The 26,286-nt window shown below is 41.6% G+C and overlaps 1 protein-coding gene across 7 annotated transcripts in view; it reads left to right on the top strand.

The window, feature by feature from the left end:
- The window catches only part of ZHX3 (zinc fingers and homeoboxes 3), a 110,816-nt gene that overhangs the window by 40,949 nt on the left and 43,581 nt on the right, over nucleotides 1-26,286 (top strand). For 6 of the 7 annotated variants that reach the window (XR_014073115.1, XR_014073114.1, XM_081556916.1 and 3 more), the window contains exon 2: nucleotides 3,255-3,361. The gene's annotated coding sequence lies outside the window, so the exon portion shown is untranslated. Of the gene's footprint in view, nucleotides 1-2,017; nucleotides 3,100-3,254; nucleotides 3,362-26,286 lie in introns of those variants that run through there. The other variant, XM_081556919.1, reaches the window with a different exon arrangement.

Raw genomic sequence — 26,286 nt, 5'->3', positions numbered from 1 at the left:
GGGATCTGGTAAGCAGGGCAGAATATCTGGAATAAGTGTAACAAGCTGAAGTCGTGGCTGAATGTTAAGTATTCAGCTGAAAATCCTGATTGCTTCTGCTTTCCACATAACTAGGGAGAGTTCCTTTGTGTGATGTTCACTGGATAATTTTTTAAATTAAGAGAAGGTCAGGTTTTTTTCATTTGTGGAGACTTTAAAGTTTTTAATAAATTATTCATTAGGACAGTTTTCCAGCAAGAGCTGGTTTAGCCATTGAACTACTACGATACCGTAAGAGCAGTGAAAAAAAAGTGAAATGGGTGGAGGAGGCGACAGCTTCCTGCAGGATCACGTGTGTCCAGGAGCCACTGCCTGTGAAGGGCAGTAAAGAGTGCATTTCCTTGCACAGTTTTCTTAACCTTTCTGTGCCTTAGTCTCCTCATCTGGGCAATTAGAATAATAGAATCCACCTCATTGAGTCATTATAAAAGATCGAGTGAGTTAATGTAGTTAAAGCTCTTAGGACAGTGCCTGACAGAGTAAAAGCTAGACAGGAACAATCACTCGGAGCCCCTCTGGCTGGGAGTGCTTTCCTGAGGGGGTAAACTTGTTTCCATCCAGATACCCATGGTCCCAACCCTCTCTTGTGTACCCAGGCACTGTTCAAAGTTCTGAGACCCTCTGGTATACTCACTTTAGGGCCATTTTACTGGGTGTCCCACCCAAAGAGAATGCTTTGGGATGGACAGAACTCAAAAGCAGTGGTTTTTCAGCTATTTCCCAAATAATCTTAAGATCATGTGACGCCTTTCTGGTTGTTTGTTGAAAACATAGTTACTGTCTCATTCATTCGCCAGGAATTACTGTGTGCACATCATTGCCACTGGGTAGAGTGGGATGACCTAGGGATAAGGGTCAGAGACAAAGAAGGAGGTCACATAACTCCTTAACCTGGAACTCACAATCTAGACCATTTTTGTGCCTCTAGAATCCATGTTAGAAAAACCCAGGCTTTGACTGAAAGAGCATCAGAAAATAGCACATCCTTAGTGGTATGCATCCTTGAAGCTGTAAGGCCACACCTCAGTTAATTTTATCATTTCTGCTAAGCCATCTCATATTTAGCTAGGAGAGAGAGCTGGAAACTCATTGGTGGAAAGAGATTTTAATGAATCATCTTGTTCTGATCTAAGGGAAGCGAAAAGCAAAGGAGAAAAGGAAAGATATTCCCATTTGAATGTAGAGTTCCAAAGAATAGCAAGGAGAGATAAGAAAGCCTTCCTCAGCGATCAACGCAAAGAAATAGAGGAAAACAATAGAATGGGAAAGACTAGAGATCTCTTCAAGAAAATTAGAGATACCAAGGGAACATTTCATGCAAAGATGGGCTCAATAAAGGACAGAAATGGTAGGCACTTAACAGAAGCAGAAGATATTAAGAAGAGGTGGCAAGAATACACAGAAGAACTGTACAAAAAATATCTTCACGACCCAGATAATCACGGTGATGTGATCACTCACCTAGAGCCAGACATCCTGGAATGTGAAGTCAAGTGGGCCTTAGGAAGCATCACTATGAACAAAGCTAGTGGAGGTGATGGATTCCAGTTGAGCTATTTCAAATCCTGAAAGATGATGCTGTGAAAGTGCTGCCCTCAATATGCCAGCAAATCAGGAAAACTCAGCAGTGGCTTCAGGACTGGAAAAGGTCAGTTTTCATTCCAATCCCAAAGAAAGGCAATGCCAAAGAATGCTCAAACTACCGCACAATTGCACTCATCTCACACGCTATTAAAGTAATGCTTAAAATTCTCCAAGCCAGGCTTCAGCAATACGTGAACCGTGAACTTCCAGATGTTCAAGCTGGTTTTAGAAAAGGCAGAGGAACCAGAAATCAAATTGCCAACATCCACTGGATCATCGAAAAAGCAAGAGAGTTCCAGAAAAACATCTATTTCTGCTTTATTGACTATGCCAAAGCCTTTGTGTGCATCACAATGTGGAAAATTCTGAAAGAGATGGGAATACCAGACCACCTGACCTGCCTCTTGAGAAACCTGTATGCAGGTCAGGAAGCAACAGTTAGAATTGGATGTGGAACAACAGACTGGTTCCAAATAGGAAAAGGAGTACGTCAAGGCTGTATATTGTCACCCTGCTTATTTAACTTATATGCAGAGTACATCATGAGAAACGCTGGGCTGGAGGAAGCACAAGCTGGAATCAAGATTGCTGGGAGAAATATCAATCACCTCAGATATGCAGATGACACCACCCTTATGGCAGAAAGTGAAGACGAACTAAAGAGCTTCTTGATGAAAGTGAAAGAGGAGAGTGAAAAAGTTGGCTTAAAGCTCAACATTCAGAAAACTAAGATCATGGCATCTGGTCCCATAACTTCATGGCAAATAGATGGGGAAACAGTGGAAACAGTGTCAGACTTTATTTTTCTGGGCTCCAAAATCCTGCAGATGGTGATTGCAGCAATGAAATTAAAAGACACTTACTCCTTGGAAGGAAAGTTATGACCAACCTAGACAGCATATTAAAAAGCAGAGACATTACTTTGCCAACAAAGATCCTTCTAGTCAAGGCTATGGTTTTTCCAGTGCTCATGTATGGATGTGAGAGCTGGACTATAAAGAAAGCTGAGTGCCAAAGAATTGATGCTTTTGAACTGTGGTGTTGGAGAAGACTCTTGAGAGTCCCTTGGACTGCAAGGAGATCCAACCAGTCCATCCTAAAGGAGATCAGTCCTGAGTGTTCACTGGAAGGACTGATGCTAAAGCTGAAACTCCAATACTTTGGCCACCTGATGCAAAGAGCTGACTCATTTGAAAAGACCCTGATGCTGGGAAAGATTGAGGGCAGGAGAAGAAGGGGACGACAGAGGATGAGATGGTTAGATGGCATCACCGACTCGATGGCCATGGGTTTGGGTGAACTCCGGGAGTTGGTGATGGACAGAGAAGCCTGGTGTGCTGCAGTTCATGGGGTCGCAAAGAGTCGGACACGACTGAGCGACTGAACTGAATTGATCTATTATCAGACACAAGTTTGCCTTTTTTCCATTAATATTTTTCAGTCACTACTAGCGTTTTAAATCATTTTAAATTGCTGGTTTGTACTTTAATGACCCCTTTTTATTCTCCCCACCCCCTTGGTGTTTCTGTTTGTGTATAGTTCTAGAGACTGATGAGGTTAGGTCAGTCAGTTTCCTAGAATCCACTTTGTCTCTTTTCTTTTGAAGTGAAGCTACGCCACTTCTTTTGCAGGACTGGATTGCAACTGCAGAGGCAACAACAACTGAACCTTTAAAGATGCATACGGGGCTGCACAAAGAGAAGAGAGAAACTGGAGAAACCAATGAAGTGAGGAAAATGTATGTTTCCTGGGTAAATAGTATAATTCTGAATGTTAAGTTTCTTGCCATATATCAGTTACCATCAATTTGTCATGCCTAAGTCTTTATAGCCATATTTATTGCTGCTAAACATTTTTTTCTCCTTCCTTGACTTTTATTGCTGAGCTCTTTGATCAAATGATTCTTTTATTGATTAATCTAAAAAATGTGTATTGAGTATACAGTTGAGGTGACTTCATAGGTCACTTGATAGGAGCCTGTTCTATTCTACCTTAGGTTGACCACTGGGTATTATAAAAGTAGAGTTGTGTGCTGTGTCTCTTGTAACATACAGGTTTAGTTCAAGGTCAGCTTTTCAGTCTGAGTGCAAGACTTACGCTTGCTTTATTAAATGACTGATTTGAAAAACACTGGTTTTAATACCAAGTTATCCAAGCCTTGTTCTTGGAACTGCCCTCTGCAATAGGAAACTTAATATTGAAGACAAAGCAGACTGGCAAATAATGAATGTAAATAGGCATAGCTTTCTCTTGATGAAATAGATGTGCCTTAGTAAAGTTATATGTATATGTGTGTGTGTGTGTGTGTGTGTGTGTGTGTGTATGTGTGAGTTGGGAACTCATTTTATTGTTACCATGCCCCTCACAAGCTTAGATATTGAGGGTTTTTATTGTTACAGTTTTTTTAAGTAAAGGAAATTTATTACATTATTTATGATTATAAAGAACCTTTCTTCAGTTTGCTGATTAGAGTGTTTTGGAAAGAAAGCAGAGGAAATGGAGTCAGAGTTATCACTGGTATATAACGGAGGCTCTGTGCACAGGAGCCGGGCTTGGACAACCCATGACAGCATCGCTGCGTCTCCACCAGCCTGGGCTGCCCAGCCCATGGGAATTTCCCCACAGTTGCTACTTGTGGAACTTCCTGCCTCATGGTGGATTGTGGCCAGGCTGTTGTTGGCTAGAAGATAGAGTCCTGTTTTCTCGTTCTTTAACTTTGAGTTGCAAGGTGGAGTAAAAACCGTTCAGTGGCCTTTGTATATCAGTCCTCTAAACTGAAAGTGGCATAAGGCAGGTTTGTTTGTTTGGCCACACCACAAAGCTGGTGGAAACTTAGTTCCCCAGCCAGGGATCGAACCTGGGCCTATAGCAGTGAAAGCGCCGAGTCCCAACAACTGGACTGCCAGGCCAGTCCCCAGGCCAAGTTGATCACGAGTGAACTCATGCACACATTTTCTAGTGCTCACACCTTCACCCGACTCTCTGTCAGTTACGCTGATCTCCTTACGGTTCTCCAGTCGGTCTGGAGTCCTCTCCTCCTGGACAGCTACATGGCTCCTGCCCGCCTTCTGCTTCAGGTTTCTGCTGGTGGGGGGAGGGGTGGGGTGGGGCAAAGTGAATGTGAAGGGCAGAGCCAGATGGAATGACCAGGAATCTTCCGTGATGCTGTCTCCGTACCTGCTCCCTGACCGCCCTGAGCGCTCTCGCCCAGCTCCAGCTCACCTCTTCTTTCTCTCACTCCACTCGTCCCGTCAGGTGTGGTGTCTTGTTGATTCTATACACCATGCTTGTTCTAGTTCACCTTTAAGATCTTTCAAAGCTGATCTTTCACTTCTAAAGGCACATACCATTTGACTCAGCAACTGGATTTCTAGGAATTTATCTCACAGGTAACCTCACACAGATATGCAAGTCATCTTGTACCTCTTCAGACTCTGTTAAATCTTCACGCGTGCTTCTGATCTCAGTAGCATCTGGACTGAGACTAATTAGCTGTTGTTGCCACCGTTCGTGGGTCATGTCCCCCTCCACTCACTTGGGCAGCTGCCTGCCTCTTTGCCTGAACTGCAGTGGACTGGAAACACTGGCCCTGCAGCTGACTTCTATTTTGTACTCCTGTTGCCTTACAGCAGTCTTTCCCTTCCCATTTGAGAATATCACAGATAGTTTTGCATTGCATTTCTTACGTATTTAGGTAATTCTATATAATGTAGTGGTATCTTGAGTTGGCTGTACATTAGAATTGCCTTAGAAGCATTATAAATTACAAATGTCTGGTCCCACCCCAGAGATGCTGAGGCATTTGTCTGGGGTGAGTTGTAGGCACTGGCATTTTTAAAAGCTGCCTGGGGTGATTTTCACTATGTCAAATATGAGGACCAGAAATAGTATTGTTTTTCTGTATCAATGATGACTTTGGTCACTTAAAGCTCATCGTAACCATTTAAGTAATTCCTTTGGGTTTGTAAGTTACAGCGATGTTATTTATTTAAAAAATTTTGCCTCTGCCTTTATTGTATTTGTATTTCTTCTTTTTTTTATGTTGCTTTTTATTGGAAAGAACTTCTGAGCCTGTATTAATTAGCGGCGATGATAAAATGCTGCTTCAGTTTGTGCCTGTTTTTACTGACTGCAGGTCTCATTTCTTCCTTGAAGTGTACTGTTGACGTTTGTTTTTATAGATACCCCCAGAAGGAGTATACCTTTATACTAAGAAAGTATACCTTTGTTATTAGTTTTAGGATTTTAAAATTAAGAATATCTGTTGGAATTTAACAAATTAATTTTTGGTATCAGATGACATGACACAATTTAAAGGTTTAACCTAGTCCTGCTTACTGTTATTTTCTTTTAAATTTTTGAGCATAAATTTTAAGTAAGCTTCATCTAGTTTTCTCTTTTCATTTTTCTTTAACCAGTTTTAGAATACGGTTAGTAGAATGAACTAGATAATCTATATCTTGACTTTTGTTAGGTATGATTTCTGTAATGTGTTGTGTTTGTTTCTTGAGAGCTTGAAATGATCCACTAATAAGCCATCAGGGACTAGTTGCTTTATGGGTGGGGGTATAGTTATTTTTAAAGATGTTGGCCAAGTTAAGTATTTTATAGGTATTTAGAATTTTACATTTTTAATGAAAAATCCACCTGTTTAGTTTTATCCAAATTTATTAACACATACCTAGTATTTCCCTACAATTTTATTGCTGCTTTTGTGTCCTGTGTTTCTAGTTTCATGCATTTCCTCTTTTTGTAATTAACTTTACTAGTAGTATCACTTTTAGTCTCTTTAGAGAAATTTTAGCTGAAATATAAAACTTTATAGTTTTATATATAGTTTTATATTTGAAGTACAAAATGCAGGAGTTCCATGGCAGTCAAGTGGTGAGGACTCTTGAGATTTCACCGTGAGCCTGGATTCAATCCCTGGTCAGGGAACTAAGATCCCACAAGCTTCATGGTGTGGCCAATAAATAGATAAATAAATAAATGCAAAATGAGATAGTGAAAAGTCAGTTTCTTCCTCACTCCAGATCCTCAAGCATTAAGTTCCCTACTTATAGGTGGCTTTTCTTACCAGTTTATTATGGGTCCTTCCCAAAGTGTTTTTTTGCTTTCAAAATATCTAATTCTTTTTAAGAATCAGGCTTTTTTGTTTGCTTGTTTCTCAAGATTATTAGTTTCATTTTTAGTTTTTTTTTTTGACAATGCTTAAAGCTATACTTATGTTCGATTCTTTTTTTAATTTTAATTTTTTTCTTTTTTAAAGTCTATAAATTTCTTGTGGAGTGATTTTGTTGCATTTTCTAATTTCATTATTGTATTTCAGAGCTTTGTAAGTAGAATATTGTTGGATTTTGTCTTCTGTTCATCCAGTCTTAAAGATTCTATAACTTACAGGTGAATTTAACCTCTTTAATTTGTAGTTGCTTTTGCATAAAAAACATTTATATGTTTTCTACATATAATTTGTTGTTTAATTTTTATATTACTTAGTTATCTCTTTGCTGTTACGCGTTCTGTTTTATGGAGTGTCCTTTTCTTCTTTTCAACTTTAAGACAAAATTTAAAGGTGAACAGTTCTTTTAGCACTGAAAATAACATTTGTTCCTGTATTTATTTACTATCATCAAAGCAAAAGCTAGAGTTTTCCTTCCATATAAGGAAGCTCAGCTTCTCCCTGTTTTGGCTTCCTCTCTTCCTGCTCCTCATCTACTTCCATTGTTTTTATCCTTCACATTTTACATGTGTTCTATGAAGCGCACCAATTCTTCTGGGCTTCAGCCTGATACTTATAAGTATTTTATTATTCTTGATTAAGTTAAGTAGCAACCACCAAGGCCTCACTCTGAGCTGGCCAGACACTGAGCTCGGTGCAGGAGATACAAAGGGAAAGGTAGTTCTATCCTTGGCTTTCAGGGTCCCCTTCTGGTCAAGGAGGTGGCATGTATACAAACAACCATGGCAAAAGATGTCATGTGTCAGGTGTCCTGGAGACACAGGAGGGAGGGAATGGTGTCCCGGTGAGTCAGCGAGGGCGTCTTGGGAGCTGGGTGTTACTGTGCCAGTAGGGCTCCTCGAGATACAGGATAAAGCGAATGGGCAAAAGCCCGAAGGTACCCAGATGGCTGGAGACAAGACTGGACAAAGGGATGTTGGGGCCAGACTGAGAAGCCTAGCCAAAAAGTTTCAGTTTGTATCCTGTGGCTGCACCAGAAAGATTTTAAAGCAGAGGCGTATTCTGTTCAAGCTTGTTTTTAGGAAAATAGCTCTGGCTGTCGTGTGAAGCACAGACTACAGGGAGGAAGTTAGTGAAGCGACTGTGGCTGTCATCCAGATAAGCGATGATGAGAAGCTGAACAAGGCGATAGCGGTGGTGATAGAGAAGGTGAGGTGTTTTGAGGTAGAATCTAAAAATACCTGCTCCTTACTCAGGTGCAATTGAGATTAGAGGATAATTTAGAGGGTTTTCTTATTTATTTATTTTAGGGAAGGCCATAATAGATGGTGGAAATATTGACTACCTTATGTTGTGGGGGTAGATTGTGGAGGGGGTTGCAGAGACTGATTTGGAGAAAGAGCATTTTAGGACTTTCTGAATTTTAAAAATCGTTGAGAGAGCCAAGAAAATGTATCTTTAAGAGCAATTGGAAATATGGGTTGTAAACTCAGTTGAGATATAGGGGCCAGAGATAAAGGTATATTTGCTCCAAGGAGGAGGTCCAAGCCATAGAACAGATGTAAAGCTCCCCCAGAAAGAGCCTACAGATAGAAGAAAGGGCTTAGGTTGGCCTCTTGGCCAAGACCAGTCTTTATGTGCAGGAAATCAAAATGTGCTGAGCACTGTAATACATGTCCTGCACGGGGTGCTGAAGGCTTTTTCAGATGGCTTACTTATCTTCTTAATAGCCCTGTGTATGGAAATTATTACCACCCTACTTTATGGGCCAGGAAACTAAGGCTCCAAGGCATTGTTACTAAGCTAGTAAGTGAGATTGCAAACCAGGCCTGAATGCCAAGCTGATGCTAGGGGAAGAGATAGAGGAGAAGCAGAAAAGAGTGGTGTGGAGGACATGATCTGCTATGGGGACAGTGGCTGGCAGTGGCCGTTCTCCCAGAGGTTCAGTAGGATAAGGAGACGCTTAGCCACAGGTTTTCTCAGTTAGAAAACTTATAGCGACCCCGCCATACTCAGTCCACAGAGTACGGAGGTCAGCTCACACTGGAGGAAGTGCAGACAGCGCTGTCGGCTGCAGCTCGTAGAGACATCTTGGTGGTGGAGGAATGACAAGAGTATGTGGCTAGGGGCTGGCATCACTGTGTTTATTTAGAGATGACAGCTCGAAGGATTCTGATTCACTCATCTCTTTTCCTTTGAGGTCTTATATCTTAGATTGCCTTGTCTCTGCACTTCTGTTACTTAAAAAAAAGTAACTGCTGGATTCCCTTTTCACATAACCTGCTTGTTTAACTTGTCAACTTGGAGTCCCTTCCTACCCATTGCTTTCAGATGTTTCCATGCTGTTGTCTTAGTGACCTGCTTTGATTGCTAGTTACGTATGCGATCCCCTTCTTGTTTCTTCTCTCAGGTCTTTCCATCCTGGAAGAGATTTTCTCCTGTCATTTGAATGTTTTATTCAGTTCAGCTTCCTCCAGAATTCAAATTCATGGACGGCCTCTGTCTTCCAGATGAGAGTGTGTTCGTGCCTTCTCTGACAATAGGAGAGCGTTGAGCTCAGAGCCTGCATTCAGGAACTAGGTTTGCCTGGGTTCAAATTCTGGCTCTGCCAGCTACTAACTGAGTGACCTTGAGCAAGTTGCTGTTTGTAACTTCTTTGTGCCTCATTTTCCTTATCTGTAAACTGTCATTGTTGTTGTTCAGTCACTAAGTCCTATCTGACTCTTTGTGACCCCATGGACTGTAGCCCACCAGGCTCCTCTGTCCATGGCGGTCTCCAGGCAAGCACACTGGAATGGGTTGCCATTTCCTTCCCCAAGGGATCTTCCTAACCCAGGGATTGAACTAGAATCGCCTACATTGGGAGGTGGATTCTTTACCACTGAGCCACCAGGGATGCCCCTCTGTAAACTGTTCAGTTCAGTCGGTCGGTTGTGTCTGACTCTTTGCGACCCAATGGACTGCAGCACACCAGGCCTCCCTGTCCATCACCAACTCCCGGAGCTTGCTCAAACTCACGTTCGTCGAGTTGGTGATGCCATCAAACCATCTCATCCTCTGTCGCCCCCTTCTCCTCCTGCCTCCAATCTTTCCCAGCATCAGGGTCTTTTCCAATGAGTCAGTTCTTTGCATCAGGTGGCCAAAGTATTGGAGTTTTGGCTTCAGCATCAGTCCTTTCAATGAATATTCAGGACTGATTTCCTTTAGGATGGACTGGTTTGATCTTGCAGTCCAGGGGACTCTCAAGAGTCTTCTCCAACACCACAGTTCAAAAGCATCATTTCTTTGGTTCTCAGCTTTCTTTATAGTCCAACTCTCACATCCATACACGACTACTGGAAAAACCATAGCTTTGACTAGATGGACCTTTATTGGCAAAGTAATGTCTCTGCTTTTTAATATGCTGTCTAGGTTTGTTATAGCTTTTCTTCCAAGGAGCAGGTGTCTTTTAACTTTATGGCTGCAGTCACCATCTGCAGTGATTTTGGAGCCCAAGAAAATAAAGTCTGTCACTGTTTTCACTGTTTCCCCATCTATTTCCCATGAAGTGATGGGACCAGATGCCATGATCTTAGTTTTCTGAATGTTGAGCTTTAAGCCAGTTTTTTCACTCTCCTCTTTCACTTTCATCAAGAGGCTTTTTAGTTCCTCTTCACTTTCTGCCATAAGGGTAGTAGCATCTGCATATCTGAGGTTATTGATATTTCTCCCAGCAATCTTGATTCCAGCTTGTGCTTCATTCAACCCAGCATTTCGCACGATGTACTCTGCGTATAAGTTAAATAAGCAGGGTGACAATATACAGCCTTGACGTACTCCTTTCCCAATTTGTAACTGTCAACTGTAGGCAATAATAATAACCTCCTAGCAAGAGCTGTGATGAGAGTTAAGTGAACTAGTGCTTGGAACCTACTTAGAAGGCACAGGGTCCAGTGCAAGCTGTCTGTTCCACCATTGTTAGGTCTTGTTGTTGTTGTTGTTCTGGGGGAAAATAGTGGGAGAGGTAATAATCTTTTCCCAATTGTCTTTTGGGCCACACATTTATCGCTTATTTGATAAATTTACACACTGTTGGAGCCTCACTTGATAAACTAGAAGTAGACAGATCCTGCAGACCAGGTAGCATTCCCTCCCATCTCTAAGGAGTTCTGCAGTGACACTTTGCACGGTGGTCCAGATGTGACGTCTATAGTTGCAGATGTCCACTGTGTGACCTTTCCTGCCCCACAGCCATGTTCAGTTGGTTTCCTTTAAATACAGGCCATAAAATGTTTACTTCTACCTTACTGAACAGTTCTTCCAAAAATGTTATTTAATTTTGCTCATCCCATCAACAAATAACAGATGCTGGCCAAATCTTAAGTTACAGAATTAAGTAACTTTCCTCAAGTCCATGGTGGGACTGGGACTTAATAAGCCTATGGTATCTGACTCTAGTGGTGTTAAAAGAGGAAAAAGAGTTCACTGGAATGAATACACACACACGCACGTGTTGTACATATACATATACATGCACAATACAATTAACTAAACCAAAGATCTTATTCAAATAGATATGTATATATGTGTTGTGTATGTGCGTGTAGCTCAAACTCTCTAGAGTGCTGTCTTAGTTAGGCTTCTGTAACAAAATAGGAGTGGCTTATAAACAACAAACATTTGTTTCTGACTATCCTGGTGGCTGGGTGCCAGCATGGTTGGGTTCTGGCGAGGGCCCTTTTCCAGGTTGCAGACGACCTTTTTCGTGCTGTAGTCTCATATGGAGGGGATGAGAGAGTCTATAGGGTCCCTTTTATAAGGGCACTGATGCTGTTCATGCAGTTCTACTGTGATGACCTAACTACCTCCTGAAGGCCCCGTGTCCTAATACCATCACATCAGGGCTTAGAATTTCAACATGAATTTGTGTGTGTGGTGGTGGGGACGCAAATGTTTAGTTCACAACAGGTACCAGTCTCTAAAGGCGTGGTTATGAACGCATCATATTTTTTTGACAATGAAGATGTGCTGTTTCTACAAGTAGAAGAAATAAATCTTGGGACTTCCTTGGTGGTCCAGTGGCTAAGACTCCATGCTCCCAATGCAAGAGGCCTGGGTTCCATCCCTGGTCAGGGCGCTAGATCCCACATGCCACAACTAAAGATCCTGCTTTCTGCAACTAAGACCCAGTGCAGCCAACTAAATAAATATATTTTTAAAAATAAATATATTGAATAAACAAATAAAAAACCAAAGTGCTTGCAGGGCAGGCATAATAAAGGGAAACACTATCAACTAAGGCAATGGCACCCCACTCCAGTGCTCTTGCCTGGAAAATCCCATGGATGGAGGAGCCTGGTGGGCTGCAGTCCATGGGGTCGCTAGGAGTCAGAGATGACTGAGCGACTTCACTTTCGCTTTTCACTTTCATGCATTGGAGAAGGAAATGGCAACCCACTCAAGTATTCTTGCCTAGAGAATCCCAGGGACGGGGGAGCCTGGTGGGCTGCCGTCTATGGGGTCGCGCAGAGTCATACACGACTGAAGCGACTTAGCAGCAGCAGCAACCTCTTAGAGCTTTTAAGAAAAAGCAAGCGGGTTTGTGAATGAGGGAGCCAGTAATCCACTAAGAAACCTTTCCCAGAAGTTGCATAGTCTCAGATCAACTCTTTCAACATATTTATTAACTATAAAGGAAAGAAAAGATAGTAACTTTGCAGTGGAGAAGACATCTTAGCCAAGAGGTCAAGGTCAGCATCACCAGTAATAAGACAAGCAACATCATGAACCCCGTGATATGATGCACTAAGGACAACACGACATCATTTCTGTGGCTTTTTGGCCAGAAATGCATAATCGCAGCATAATCATGAGAAAACCTCAGGCAAATCCAAATCAAGGACATTCAACAAAATAACTGATTAATACTTTCGAAAAGTGTCAAGGGCATAAATAACAAGACTGAGGAGCTATCACAGACTAGGGGAGGCTAAGGAAATAATGACAAAACGCATTGGGGATCTTGGATAGATCCTGGGACAGAAAAAGGACATAAATAGAAAAAAACTGGTGCAATTTGAACAAGATCTTTGGTTTAGTTAATAGCGTTGTGCCAGTGGTAACGCCCTGGCTCTGTTCAGTTACTGTGGTTATATAAGATTTGAGGACACTGTTGTTCAATTGCTAAATCATGTCTGACTCTTTTCAACCCCATGGACTGCAGCACGCCAGGCTTCCCTGTCCTTCACTGTCTCCTGCAGTTTGCTTAGATTCATGTCCCTTGAGTTGGTGATGCCATTTAACTATCTCATCCTCTGCTGCCCCTTTCTCCTCCTGCCCTCAATCTTTCCTAGCATCAGGGTCTTTTCCAGTGAGTTGTGGACACTGGGTCAGGGATATAAGGAGACTCTGTACTAATTTTTGCAGCTTTTCTGTAAGTCTAAAATTAGCTCAAAATTTAAATTTTTTGGGGTTTTTTTCCTCTGTCTTATTTTTCTTTTAAGTAAAAAGCCATCATGGGATAAACTGTCTGATCCTGGGTAGAAACTGGCTTCAGAAGAGGAAAGAAAGCTTAGAGTTAAGGTCCCTTCTCCAAGTGGGTGAATGTTAATGATGACCTTTCACTGTGTTGCCTCTAGGCTCATTCCTGATCTGTTGAATCTCCTAGACCTTTCTAAAGGGTATGGTAGTAAAAAGCTATGCTGATGGGAGATTTTCCTGAAAATTTTATGAGGCCAAGTGGATAGAACATTAGACAATACAAGATACTGCACTTAAGGGAAAAAAAAAAATCAAACTAGTCTTAAACAGAGCCATGGGTGGGTATCACTGGGTACTCTAGGGTTCTCTGAAGATACTGTCCAGCATTTGCTCCTGAGGCCAAAATGGCCTGAAAAATCGGTGCACATCCATGCAGAGATGACCAGACCGAGTGATCCTCTGGAGGCATATGGAGATGAAAGTCCCTCTTTGGTCATTAGAGGTCAAATTAAAGGCCTATAAACAGAAAAATCTTAAAAGCAAGGGGTTTATGGCTTGTTCAAGTAAAGAATGCTGCAAAAGGACACCAGATTGGGAGTCTGCATGGAGCCTGGGAAGGATCTGGAGGGTTGGATTTCATCAGAACACATTTCCCTTTATCCATGAGAGCAAGATGCCACAGTGGCCTGGGGTGAGCATTCTGCTTGCCATAAGCTGGTCTCGCTGCATATGTAGGTGGAAAACCTTCTTAGAAGGTCTAAATTTGTTCCTCAAGTGGCCACCTGATTAGGTCTTCTGTTTCCCAGGTGATCTCATGTTAGGAGATATGTATGCTCAGTCGCTCAGTTGTGTCCAACTCTTTGCAACCCCATGGACTGTAGCCTGTCAGGCTTCTCTGTCCGTGGGATTTTCCAGGCAGGAATACTGGAGTGGGTTTCCATTTCCTCCTCCAGGGGATCTTCCTGACCCAGGGATCAAACCCACGTCTCTTGTGAGTCCGGCTTTGGCAGGTGGATTCTTTACACTGAGCCACCTGGAAATAGACAATTCTAGGTAAATTTCAGAAATAGTGGGGCTCCTGGAAAGCTGTTGTTTTTGTTGTTTAGTCACTAAATTGTGTCTGACTCTTTGTGACCCCAAGGTCTATAGCCTGTTAGACTCCTCTGTCCATGGGATTTCCCAGGCAAGAATATTGGAGCAGGTTACTATTTCCTTCTGCAGAGATTCTTCCCGAGCTAGGATCAAACTTGTGTCTCCTGTATTGACAGGTGGGTTCTTTACCACGGAGCCCCCAGGGAGGCCCCCTGGAAAGCTATACCTCCTCTAAAATGGGGGCGGGGTGGACCTAATGTATCTCCATTGAGTTCAGTTGGGATTAAACCAGTTCTACCCCACTCAATTAGGAATTTAATAATTTCAGTGAATTTACAAAGCTGGGGACTAGATCGTGTACTTATTCAGTTAACAGATGTTTTGTGAGCACCCACTGTGGGCCAGGCACTGTATTAGGCCCTGAGAACACAGCAGTGAGCCAGACAGCAATGTTCCACTCTGAGCCTGCAGACCGGGAGTCTGTTCCTCTGAGCCTGAACCAGCCAGCCCACCCACTCACTCACAGCTGCCTACACTAAAAGGGCTTGGTTTACACCAAGATAGAAGTTTCCCGATAACTTTTAAACCTTTTTATGTTAGTTTAATTTCTTTCCAATAGTGCTTGAAAGGAAAGATGTTTTCATATGTAATTCATATATTTAATTTACATAATTTGGAAGCAGCATTTGCTACCTTTATTTGTAAAAGCTTTCCCATCTGTGGGCTGCTCCCCTCAGGGCTATGATATTGAAGCCACTTTGAGCTTCGTGGGTTTGCTCCGTGCCTACAGCCATCAGAAATGTGTTTACCGAGGCCAAGCGAGCTCTGAGAGGTGCAGCACGGCCAGCTGGCAGCATCCAAAGGGAGCCAGCCCTTCTCTTCTGTTGCCTGGACCTTTCTCCCTTCCCGAATTTGATCTCGGCTCAGATTCCAAACTAAACCTGAAAGCAATGAACCAGTGAATGGTGCTAACTAACTTGATTCCACAACACTGTTATTAGGATCTTCCCTGCCCCTGCTTCTGGAATCTCTGGGCCTTCTTATTGAGTAGCGATGCCTTGCATTGGTAAAATAGTAATTGTAATGAATTTTTAGTTATTCTATGTAAAGAGCGCAGTGGATAAATATTTCTTATTTATCAGAAAAATTAAGGCTTGTTTTTCTTTTCCTAAAAATAATTAAGGTTTTATTTTGAAGACCTACCTCTTCTACATTGCATATATGGAATATGTGAATGGATGGTCATTTTTTCCAAAGTACTTTTGCAGAACAAAGTCTGCATTCATCAAGAAAGCTTTCTGCCATCAGATCCCAGTCTCTTTCCAGCCTCAAATCTTCTAACCTGCCCCTGCCTATCTTTTATTAAGCTCTGGTAGGTTCTCTGTACCATGTACTTTCATGTTGCCAACCCTGTTCTTCCTTTTCTCTGCTTTCAAGTCCCAGATCACCCAGTGCCACTCACTCGAGGCCTCTTTTGTCTTCCTCAGTCGTTTTCATCAGTCCATTTTCTGGTATCCCAAACACAGAATAGCACATCTCTCCTACGGCACACATCACATGCCACTTTGTGATGCTTCTGTTGACATGGCTTTCCCCTCTCCTGGATAACCAAATCCTTGAGGTGTCAGGGACTTGCCCATTCCATGCTTCTTCTTATTCTCTAAATACCCAGCATAGTGAGTTTGCTAACATTGACGAGTGTTTATACTGCTCCAGCCACTGTCTAAGCACTTAGTATGTAATACCATGTTGAACTGTCACAATAATACCATAATAACCCCTGGTTACCACTTTTTTCCCAGAATAGGAAACTGAAGCACAGAAAGGTTAAGAGTTTTGCGCAGATTTACAAAGTGGTAGAGTTGAGATTTGAACCCTGGCAGTCAGTTAGGGGTCAGGGCTTCTATCCACTGCTCGATACTGAATACCCACGATACTATAATGCCTGTGCTCTTTATATAATAGTTCAGTTCAGTCGCTCAGTCGTGTCCGACTCTTTGCGACCCCATGAACCGCAGCATGCCAGGCCTCCCTGTCCATCACCAACTTCCGGAGTTTACCCAAACAAATGTCCATCAAGTCAGTGATGCCATCCAGCCATCTCATCCTCTGTCGTCCCCTTCTCCTCCTGCCCCCAATCCTTCCCAGAATCAGGGTCTTTTCCAATGAGTCAACTCTTCGCATGAGGTGGCCAAAGTTTTGGAGTTTCAGCTTCAACATCAGTCCTTCCAGTGAACACCCAGGACTGATCTCCTTTAGGATGGACTGGTTGGATCTCCTTGCAGTCCAAGGGACTCTCAAGAGTCTTCTCCAACACCACAGTTCAAAAGCATCAATTCTTCGGTGCTCAGCTTTCTTTATTATTATTTTTTTTGTGTGTGCACAAGGCGTTTTAATTACTTAGTGAAGATCAGAAAACAGGCAAAATAATTTTATAGAGAAAATGAGACAAGTTAGAAGTGGTGAGGATAATCTTCACAGGTACAAAATGAAAATAAGACATACTGAATAATAAAGCCTGTGGTATTTGGATTCAATGAAGGATGCAGCACAAGAAAATGATCCATTAGTGCTTACACCAACTAGCCTCTTGCCCCGCCCACCGGCATTACGTTTGGACAGAGTACCCGGGGCTGCAAATAGGGCTTCCATGGCCCGTTCACTGTCCTCTCATCTACCCCTCTGGTAACAGTCAGGCTCAGAAATGGAAACAAAAACAGCATGCAGGAACATGTTTCAAAGCACATTTTCTTCTTTCAAAAAATCAAAAAAGATTAGTTTGTGTCAAATGAAGGAAAGCTTTAACAAAAAATTCCTAATACACCGTCTAGAAAATATAAAAATACTATTTGAACATGATCAACTGTCCCTTAAGGGAAAGGCAGAATGCATTTATGTTGTTGGTTGAGGGAAAAAGCATTTGTGTTGTATTTTTGAGACTAGAAAATAACTATCTTAAAGATTTCTCGAAGTGAATCACAGTCCTTTTACTAAAGATTCAGTTCAGTTCAGTTCAGTTCAGCCACTCAGTCGTGTTCAACTCTTTGTGATCCCATGAATCACAGCACACCAGGCCTCCCTGTCCATCACCAACTCCCGGAGTTTACCAAAACTCATGTCCATTGAGTTGATGATGCCATTCAGCCATCTCATCCTCTGTCGTCCCCTTCTCCTCCTGGCCCCAATCCTTCAGGGTCTTTTCCAATGAGTCAACTCTTTCCATGAGGTGGCTAAAGTATTGGAGTTTCAGTTTCAACATCAGTCCTTCCAATGAACACCCAGGACTGATCTCCTTTAGGATGGACTGGTTGGGTCTCCTTGAAGTCCAAGAGACTCTCAAGAGTCTTCTCCATCACCACAGTTCAAAAGCATCAATTCTTCGGCACTCAGCTTTTTTCACAGTCCAACTCTCACATCCATACATGACTACTGGAAAAACCACAGCCTTGACTAGACAGACCTTTGTTGGCAAAGTAATGTCTCTGCTTTTTATTTTATTTTATTTTATTTTATTTTTTATCTTTTTTTTCAAGTTCTAACACATTTCTTTTATTGTCTTCTTAGTTATTCATAAAAAAGGAAATATCAGCCAAAATTCACTGCTGCTGCTGCTGCTGCTAAGTCGCTTCAGTCGTGTCCGACTCTGTGCGACCCCATAGACGGCAGCCCACCAGGCTCCCCCGTCCCTGAGATTCTCCAGGCAAGAATACTGGAGTGGGTTGCCATTTCCTTCTCCTCAGCTTTCTTTATAGTCCAACTTTCACATCCATACATGACCACTGGAAAAGCCATAGCCTTGACTAGACGGACCTTTGTTGGCAAAGTAATGTCTCTGCTTTTTAATATGCTATCTAGGTTGGTCATAACTTTCCTTCCAAGGAGTAAGTGTCTTTTAATTTCATTGCAGCAATCACCATCTGCAGTGATTTTGGAGCCCAGAAAAATAAAGTCTGACACTGTTTCCCCATCTATTTCCCATGAAGTGATGGAACCAGATGCCATGATCTTAGTTTTCTGAATGTTGAGCTTTAAGCCAACTTTTTCACTCTCTTCTTTCACTTTCATCAAGAGGCTCTTTAGTTTGTCTTCACTTTCTGCCATAAGGGTGGTGTCATCTGCATATCTGAGGTTATTCATATTTCTCCTAGCAGTCTTGATTCCAGCTTGTGCTTCCTCCAGCCCAGCGTTTCTCATGATGTACTCTGCATATAAGTTAAATAAGCAGGGTGACAGTATACAGCCTTGATGTACTCCTTTTCCTATCTGGAACCAGTCTGTTGTTCCATGTCCAGTTCTAACTGTTGCTTCCTGACCTGCATACAGGTTTCTCAAGAGGCAGGTCAGGTGGTCTGGTATTCCCGTCTCTTTCAGAATTTTCCACAGTTTATTGTGATCCAGTAGCTAACATTTATTGAGCACCAGCTCCATGTCAAGTACTGAACTTAAATGTTATACGTTTATCATCTCAATCCGCACAAAACCCCCATGAGGCACATGTAGTTATTATTCCATAGAGGAGGGGACAGATGCTGAGCCCTTGAAGTTAAGCAGTTTGTACTAGGCAATACTACAGTGTGTGCCTAGGAAGTGTTTGCAGGCAAATGGATGCATGAAAACAGGGAGAAGGTTCAGGAAGAGAACTAATGTATATTGAATGCCTTTCATTCTTTTCCATTGAATCTGTTTTTCCCAACACTTTACAATGAAAAATTTCAGACATAATGCAAAATTGAAAGGTTTTATACTGAGAAGCCATATACCCACCACCAGGTTTGAACATAGCATTTTATTCTGTGCTTCCTATTCCTCTGTCCATCCTGTTTTTTATGCATTCCCCCTCAGTGCTTCAGCATGCATATCACTAAGAAGAGGTCATTATTTGTTCATAGTTTTTTTTCTTCTGAGGTAAGATTGGTACATTTCATTATAGTTAAATTTTAACAGTACATTTGCTGAGTTTTGACACATGCATACACCTATGTAACCCAAACTCCTACAAAGATATCATTACCCAGAAAGTTGCCTCATATCCCTTCCCAGTCAGTGCCCACCCCTACTTCCCAGCAGAGTGTCTACTATTTTTATGTCATATTTTTATATCTTTTTTTTTGGTTCCAAAAGAATTTCAGGTGACTCATTTAGTTCCATAAAAACATAAAGCATAAATCATACATGAGAAGTAGTTTGAAAAAAGAAACTGAAGGAGGAATGTTAAATGGATCCAAGAGAGCACCTCTGATATGCCAGGCACTTTAATAAGTAATATATTACTTAATCCTCACAAGAGGTATGTGTACTTATTTCCATTTTATAGATGAAGAGTCTGCAAATTTATGTGGCTAATAAGTAATAGGGACACTCTTTTTTTTTTTTTCCAGGGAGCAAAAGTAATTTTATTCATTGCCATTAAATATAAATTGATATAGGGACACTCTTTAACTCCAGTGTTCATGCTTTTTCCACTCTAGCCCCCCAAAGCAAGAGAACAGGTAAAGGAAAAGTTTATTTAAAAAGTTAACAAGGTCTCCAGTACATGCTCATGTATTTGTAAAATTGTGTTACCTCATCGTGTATGTCAAAGTTTAGTTCCAGGAGATGGCAGGGGTAGGGGCATTAAGTAGTCCTACAGTATTTGCAAAAGTGCTGTAAAGTCAAGGTTGGCTTTGAGTTATCCTGTGGTCCTAGAGATGGGATTCCATGTCCTCAGTAAGAGGAAAAAGCAACTTTTCCAGAATTGATCATAACAGTGGGAAGTCTTAAAATGGTCTCATTGACTGTTAAATCAAGCCCTCTATCAACAAGGAAGCATCTTATACATGAAGGAGCCTTGGTCAGAGATTTCAGCTTTGACTTCAAGAGGGTCATTTATTCATTGTGTTAAGAAAGGGTAAAGGTGGGACTGCCCTGGCAGTCCAGTGGTTAAGACTCTGAGCTTCCAATGTAGGGGGTGTAGGTTCGATTCCTGGTCAGGGGATTAATATCCCCTGTGACACATGGTGTGGCTAAATAACTATCAGAGCTCAATAAAAAATTTAAAAAAATTAAGGGTAAAGGTAATCTTTGGTAAAAGAATAACAGATTTCTAATAGGGAATCTTAGAAGTCATTGTATCTGCTTCCTCCTGCATTTTGTGTTGAATCTTCCTTATGATAATAGGTTGGATATACACATTAAGGGTAAGGAAGAATTGAAGATTACTCTGAGTTTTCTTACTTGAAATGCCAGAAAAAGAGTTGGGTCTGTTACAGTAGGAAGCTTATCATTGGGATCCTGGATAAAGTTAGAGATTTTGAGAAAGAAAGGAAGATAAAGGTGTTAAATTGATATGGGCTTGATATGGGCTTGGCAATATCAAATAGAAGAATTTCCTTTTCTGTACTGTGGCCTCCAGCATGGTGGGATGATCCTTGTGTTAGGCTCTGTGGGGCTGTGAGAACTAAGACATGTTCATGTGGTCTTGGGTGATGGAATGAAGATTCATGGTTCCCAGCTCATTAGTCAGGCCTGTGGAGACCTGGAGCAGTGACTCTGGAGACCACTGGGAATGAGGCAGGTTTCCAGCAGACCGGCTCTGCTGTCCCCATCTGTCAGCTCCCTCCTCTCCCGACCTCCATCTCCTAGATCTCATGCATGAAGCTTGTAGAGAGAAAACTTTCTGAGTCTTTCAGGCCTTCTTCCTTGTACCTATGGTCCTCTGGGGAGCAGGAAAGGGAGAGAGCCAAATCGCCACATTAATGAAAGTAGAAAGAACCACATTAATGGTGGCTACTGATAATAAATATTAGGTCTTCCTTCCTGGGCAGCAGCAATTGTCTTTAACAGATTGCTTGAATTGAAGAGAATTTAAAAAATAATATTGTTTTCTGATTATAAAAGCCATTCATTCTTACGGTAGAAATCTGAAAAATATAAGAAAGCATTATGAAGATAATTGAGATTATTGTTAGTGGTGATACCCTAACATGAATTCTTTTTAGGCATTTATAAATTGTTTACATACAGTGTGAAGTCATGCTGTATATACATTTGGTATTTTATTTTTAAAATATTTGCTGATTTAATCTGAGCATCCTCCTATATCATTAAAAATTATTCATAAGCACAATTTAAAGGAGCTACTGATATTCTGTCTAGTGTATTTTCAGCCTAGTTCAGTTCAGTTCAGTCGCTCAGTCGTGTCCAGCTCTCTGCGACCCCATGGACTGCAGCACGCCAGGCCTCCCTGTCCATCACCACCTCCTGGAGTTTACTCAAACTCATGTCCATCGAGTCTGTGATGCCATCCAACCATCTCATCCTCTGTCGTCTCCTTCTCCTCCCACTTTCGATCTTTCCCAGCATCAGGGTCTTTTCCAATGAGTCAGTTCTTTGCATCAGGTGGCCAAAATATTGGAGTTTCAGCTTCAGCATCAGTGCTTTCAAATGAATATTCAGGACTGATTTCCTTTAGGATGGACTGGTTTGATCTCCTTGCAGTCCAGGGGACTCTCAAGAGTCTTCTCCAACACCACAGTTCAAAAGCATCAATTCTTCAGTGCTCAGCTTTCTTTATAGTCCAACTGTCACATCCATACATGACTACTGGAAAAACCATAGCTTTGACTAGACGGACCTTTGTCAACAAAGTAATGTCTCTGCTTTTTAATATGCTGTCTAGGTTGGTCAGAACTTTTCTTCCGAGGAGCAAGCGTCTTTTAATTTCACGGCAGCAGTCACCATCTGCAGTGATTTTGGAGCCCCCTGAAATAAAGTCTGTCACTGTCTCCATCGTTTCCCCATCTATTTGCCATGAAGTAATGGAACCGGATGCCATTATCTTTGTTTTCTGAATGTTGAGTTTTAAGCCAACTTTTTTGCTCTCCTCTTTCACTTTCATCAAGAGGTTCATCAGCCTACTTATCTCATTGAATTTGAAGTGAGTTTCATGTGAACAGCATATAGTTGGGTTGTGGTTTTATCCATTCTGACAATTTCTGCTTTTTAATTGGTGTGTTCAGACCATGTACATTTAAGGTAATTATTTATACATTAGGGCTTCCCTGGTGGCTCAGCAGTAAAGAATCTGCCTGCAGTGCAGGAGATGCATGCAGGAGACAGAGGTTTGATTCCTGGGTTGGGAAGGTCCCCTAGAGAAGAAAATGGTAGCTCACTCCACTATTCTTGCCTGGAAGATCCCATGGACAAAGGAGCCTGGTGGGCTACAGTCCCTGGGGTCACAAAAGAGTCAGATATGACTTAACAAAAACAAAAAATTTATGCATTAGAGTTTTAATCTGCCATTTTATTATTTGTTTTCCCTCCAGTATCTCTTTTCTTGCCTTTCTTGGGATACTTGAACATTTTAAAGGATTTAATAGTATTTGTAGTGTTTTTGAGTATATCTCCCTGTATCATTTTCTTTGTGGCTGCTTTAAGTATTACAGTGTACATATTTGACTTATAACGGTCTACTGGTATCAACAGGTCACCACTTTGAAATGTGAAAACCTTACTTCCATCCAGGTCTCTTTAATCCTGCCTTTTATATATAATCATATTGAACATCAGATGGTATTATAATATTTGTTTCAGTCACAAAATATGATATAGAATTCACAAGGAGAAGGATAGTCTATTGTATGTATTCATTTCCTTTTTCTGTTCTTTATTTCTAACTGATGCTCCAAGAAGATTTTTTCTTTTATCATTTCCTTTCTCTTTGAAGAACTTCCTTAGCCATTTTTTAAGGGTAGATCTTCTAGCTACACATTCTTTTAGTTTTCCTTACTCTGAGAACGTCTTTACCCTTCCGATCTTGAGGTGTAGTTTCCCCAGATACAGAATTCATGGTTGACAGTTTTTTTCTTTCAACACAGAAAATATTGTGCTGCTCCCTTTGGCTTCCATGGTTTCAGAAGAGAACTCTGTTGAATTGGTTTTCCCTTATAGACAATGTGTTGTTTTTCTCAGTTTTCAAGGGTTTTTCTTTGTCTTTGATTATCGGAAACTTAATCATGTGTCTTGTCATGAATTTCTTTGAATTTATTTGTTTGAGGCTTGCTCAGCTTCTTGAATCTGTAGATTTATGTCTTTCACCACATTTGGGAAATTCTCAGCCATTATCTTTTTGAATACTCTTTCAGCCAATCTCTTTATTCTCCTCCTGGGACCCTGGGGGTATGAACATTGGATCTTTTGTTTTTGTCTCACAAGTTCCTGAGGCTCTGTTCATTTGTTTTCAGTCTGCTCTTTTTTGTTCAAAATGGGTAAATTCTGTTGGCCTATCTTCATTTATTTTATCCTCTGTCATCTCTATTATTAAACCCATATAGAAAGTTTTTACTTCTATTATTATGTCTTTCAGGGCTATGATTTTTATTTGGTCCTTTTTGTAACTTCTGTTTCTTTGATGAGATTTTCTATGTTTTCATTTATTTCAAGAGAATTTGCAATTGCTAATTGCAGCATTTTTGTGAGGGCTGCTTTAATATCCTTTATAAGCTGATTCCAACATCAGATTTATTTTGATATTGGTGTCAGTTGATTGTCTTTTCTCATTCAAGTTGTGGTTTTCCTGGTTCTTGGTAAGGAGGTTTCCCATTCTGTTCTGGACATTTTGTCTATTGTGTTAGGAAACTCTTGGTCCTTTTTAAACCTTGTATTTTACCGGGAAGTCACTGTCTTTAGCACACAAATTGGGATCTACTTTTATGGGCCATGGTTCCATTGACAATTTACTTTTCAGAGCCTTTGCTGTTACAGTTTTGGTCTGCTTGATTTATCTGGTGCAGCAGGGGCTCCCACTGGACCCTGCTGGTGCTAGCTGATGGAAGGAAGAAGTTTTCCCAGGCCACACTGCCTGGTGCCTCACGTAGGCGACAGGAGCCTCCATCCCGCTGGGATAAAGGGTATTTCCTGGGGGCCCTGCAGGGAGGGAGAGTGTTTTCCCAGATTGTTTTCATATCAGTGGGCTCCTGACCTATCCTCCTTGTTGGTGCTTCCGGCTGGCCTGGTGTTGTCAGCAGAACTCCCATTCCATCATAGGAAGGATGCGCTTTCCTGGGTTGCCTTCTGTTGCTAGTCTGGGGCTTGGGAAATATTTGACCTGGGCGCCCTTCTGCAGTTGGGTAGGGGAGTCACGAGATGCCCTGCTGCTGCTGCATTGTTCCTTTAGTCTTGGGGTCCCTAACCTGTTCACCTTCCTTTCCCAACCTTTCAGACTTCTCTTTTGGTTGCCTCTTGTATTATTTACAGGATTTATAGTTGTGCTTAGCAAGGAGGCTGGGACAGAAATGGTTTACAGCATCTTGTCCAGGACCATGACAGTGTTCTGTTTAACTGTTCATCTTCCTCTCCAGTATTCTTCCTGGAAAATCCCATGGACAGAGGAGTCTGGTGGACTACAGTACATGGGGTTGCAAAAGAGATGGACACAACTTAGCAACTAAATAACAGCAACAACGCTTTTGAATGATTGTTGTTACTGTTCAGTCGCTCAGTCCTGTCCAACTCTTTGCAACCCCATGGACTGCAGCACGCCAGGCTTCCCTGTCCTTCACCATCTCCCAGAGCTTACTAAAACTCATATCCGTTGAGTCGGTGATGTCTTCCAACCATCTCACCCTCTATCGTCCCCTTCTCCTCCCACCTTCAATCTTTCCCAGCATCAGGGTCTTTTCTAATGAGTCAGCTTTTCACATCACGTGGCCAAAGTATTGGAGTTTCAGCTTCAGCATCAGTCCTTCCCATGAGTATTCAGGGTTGATTTCCTTTAGGTTGACTGGTTTGATCTCCTTGCAGTCCAAGGGACTCTCAAGAGTCTTCTCCAACACCACAGTTGGAAAGCAACAGTTCTTTGGTGTTCAGCCTTCTTTATGGTCCAACTCTCACATACATACATGACTACTGGAAAAACCATAGCTTTGACTAGATGGACCTTTGTCAACACAGTGATGCCTCTGCTTTTTAATATGCTGTCTAGATTGGTCAGAACTTTTCTTCCAAGGAGCAAACGTCTTTTAAGTTCATGGCTGCAATGATTTTGGATGATTAGGTTGTTTTAAATGTGACTGCTGTAGACATCGTGATGGTGGAGCGGGGGTGGAAAGTTCCAGCAGCCTTGAAATCTGAAAGGCTTCCTCACTCCCCAGACCCATGGGCCTGGGCCTGGTTGGCCGCCCAGCACAGGCTGTTACTCATCTGTCTTCCGTTTGCTTGCTTGTGATGTCAGCTCTTCGTGTCTGCTTTAAAGGCAGGCGTTTCTTGTTGTTCTTATGCTCGTTGAAAAATGCAGTAGTTTGTCACACTTCTAGCATGATTAAAACCGATAAACTGTGGCCTTTGTAGCACCTTTTTCTCCGCCTTGTCTTTTGGTTAATTTTGTTTTTCTTTTGGCAAAGATTTTGTATTGAATTCAGCCATGGAAATTGTATTTGTAATTTAACTGGGAAACATTTAATTTTTTTTTTATGTGACTATTTCTCTGTTTCAGAGCTGCAAAACAATGACCAAGTTTTTTCAAAATTAGTGTGAAAAAGTTTTTAACATTTTTCCACTTGAAAATGAAGAATTGGAGGTCATCACAGTAAATGTGTCTTTAAAAAACAAATCAGAGTGGGAAATCCTTTTTATTGGAAGCCATGGGTCCCTTTGTATAGTTTACAATAATAGTTTTGCACAAATAATTTCAAGTTAGAATTGCATACTATTTATTCCCACCCATTTCCTTTATTGGCTGTGACACACAGGAATTACGCCCATTGCTTGACTAACCTTTCTGACCTTTTGTTACTTGGCTATAAATTGACTTGGGTCTTTTGCAAAAACACTGTCAGGGGGGAAAAATCTTTTTGTTAGAACCCAGCCAATTCCTGCTTCAGTGCGGAACAGTTTGTTCTCCTGAAGAAATGAGCCAGTTCAGTGAACAGAAAAACATAGCCATGAACTGGCATCGC

The sequence above is a fragment of the Giraffa tippelskirchi genome, chromosome 13 (genome assembly GCF_054371585.1).
Source record: "Giraffa tippelskirchi isolate mGirTip1 chromosome 13, T2T-mGirTip1v1.2.pri, whole genome shotgun sequence".
NCBI classification, from domain to species: Eukaryota; Metazoa; Chordata; class Mammalia; order Artiodactyla; family Giraffidae; genus Giraffa; species Giraffa tippelskirchi.
Note: the sequence above shows the minus strand (reverse complement) of the source record. Positions and strands in the feature narration are given on the sequence as shown.